The sequence below is a fragment of the Hipposideros armiger genome, unplaced genomic scaffold, assembly GCF_001890085.2.
Source record: "Hipposideros armiger isolate ML-2016 unplaced genomic scaffold, ASM189008v1 scaffold_790, whole genome shotgun sequence".
In the NCBI taxonomy this organism is placed as follows: Eukaryota; Metazoa; Chordata; class Mammalia; order Chiroptera; family Hipposideridae; genus Hipposideros; species Hipposideros armiger.
This window is the reverse complement of record NW_017732140.1, coordinates 125,612-127,691: the sequence shown is the minus strand read 5'-3', so window position 1 is coordinate 127,691 and position 2,080 is coordinate 125,612.

The following is a 2,080-nucleotide window of genomic DNA, read 5'->3' as shown; positions in this document are numbered from 1 at the left end:
ATTAATTCCAGTCGCAATGTTGGGCAGCCATCACCACTCGGTAGTTCCCTAACTCCCTTATTACTCCAGACAGAAGCTCTGCACCCATTTAAACAAGAACCTCTCCCTCCCCCGCCCCCCACCCCTGGTGACGGTTAAGCTACTGTCCATCTCTGTGAATTGCTTCTTCTAGGGACCTCATCTCAGTGCAGTCATGCACCACTTGTCCTTTGGGTATGGCTTGTTTCACTGAGGCAGTATCTTCTGGATTCGTCCATGTTGTGCAGCTGGGAAGGAGGTTAGACCTTTGAAAAGGCCGAGGTTCACTCAGGAGTAAACTAAATCACAAAGGTGGTCTTGGTGCTCAGGAGGGGGCGGGACCCTAGGCGGGACCTTGTCCTGCACAGGGAGAGGTGGGGGCGGGACCTGGTAGCCTTCTCACACATTCGCCTTTGTCAGAAAGGCCCCCGGCTCCCGCCCTCCCCGAGTGGCCGGCTTCCCGAAGGCCCCCCTCTCCTCCACCCAGGGAGCAAGGTGTGGGCAGACCTACCCCTCACCTCCGCCAACCGTTGCGTCATTTTTGCACCTCATCTCCTGAAGTGTGAACAGCCCTAGAAGTGCGGGTGCTTCTCCCCATTTTACAGGTGAGGAAACGGAGGGTCCCAGAAATTAAGACCTCTTCCAGTCAGGAGGAGGCAGAACATTGCGGCTGGTTCCCGATGCTGTGGGTACCTCCAATGGCTTCTAACTCGACTCCTTCCTCTTTGGGGGCCCCCTCCCCCATGCTTTGACCCCGGTGCTTTTACATTTGCAAGGTGGAAGGGCACAGAAGGGACTCGGGTCACCCTGGGCCTGTCCTTCTCTGCGTCCGCTTCCCTGTGTGCACGTGACCTCCTGGTGCCCCCGTATCTTCAGCTCTAAATCAGGACCAGAAGAATGCCCTCTTGGGTCTTCTCAAGGGCGGACGGAGATAACGCGTTAGGTGCACCTGATACTCAGAAAGGTCCGTCGGATGCTCGTCTTTCCGCTGACAGTGGAACCACTGGCAGACGGAGCCACCCCTAACCCGTCCATGCTTGTCCGCGTCCCAGGGACAGATTCCGCAGGGTGGCTCTGAGGCCTTGACCCTCTCCCCTGACCCACCCCGATCCCAGCCCGGCCTTTTAACCACAGAAGGGCATCCTGCAGTGTGGCCGTGGGGAGCTGGAGCCAGGGATGGGGGACAGCCTGTGGGGCGGCAGCATGGTGCCCGTGGTGTCTCCTGATCTGTGCTGGGCCAGAGGGTGCATTATCTCCAGGGACCACTAGGCTGGGACATCCCACGGAACAGCTGGGCTCCAAGGACCCATATGGGCTCCGTGCCCAGGACTCAGTAATGGCTGCTTCTAGGCGACCCCCCTAGACCCAGGCTTGGGAAAGCTTGGGGTGGAGCTGGGAGCCTTCATGGAATCCTGTGACCCCAGACACACCTTGTTGATGGCACCTTTCCTGCAGGCGACCCAGTTTTCAAAACTCCAAACTGGGACATTTGTTCGGCTACAGATACGTGTCCATATGGGGACAATGGGGTGGCAGGTGATAAATTGGGGCAGTGGCTGAAAACCGAGAGGTGGGGGTCGCTGTAGCTGCATCCTTGTAAGGGGCTGTGCTGTATGGTGACCGTGATGCAGGTGGGCCTGGAGACCCCCGTGCGGGCCCGGGCGGTGCTGGTACCTGGCTGCGGAATCCTGGGAGGCTGCACGGCCTCCTCAGGCCTCAGGCTCCTTCCTCCTCTGTGAAGTGAAGACTCCCCCTGGGTGCACATCGACCAGTGTGTCCTCCCAGGCAAGACGTCTGCAGGCCGGAGGCCCTCACCCCAGGAACAGGGTCCCATGACGACCCAGGGGACGTCCAGGGGGACTTGGATGGATGAGGGTGAAATGGATGCGTGGGCCCCGGGGACTGGGGAGTGAGGAAGAGCCACGGAGCCCTGAGAGTTACTCTTGGGGCTCACACATTTGGGGTCTGAGCCGGGACCTGCAAAATCACTCTGAACGGACGATGGCCCCCAGGCCAGCAGGAGGTGACTGGATCCTTGTATATCTAAGGAAGGCACAAGTCT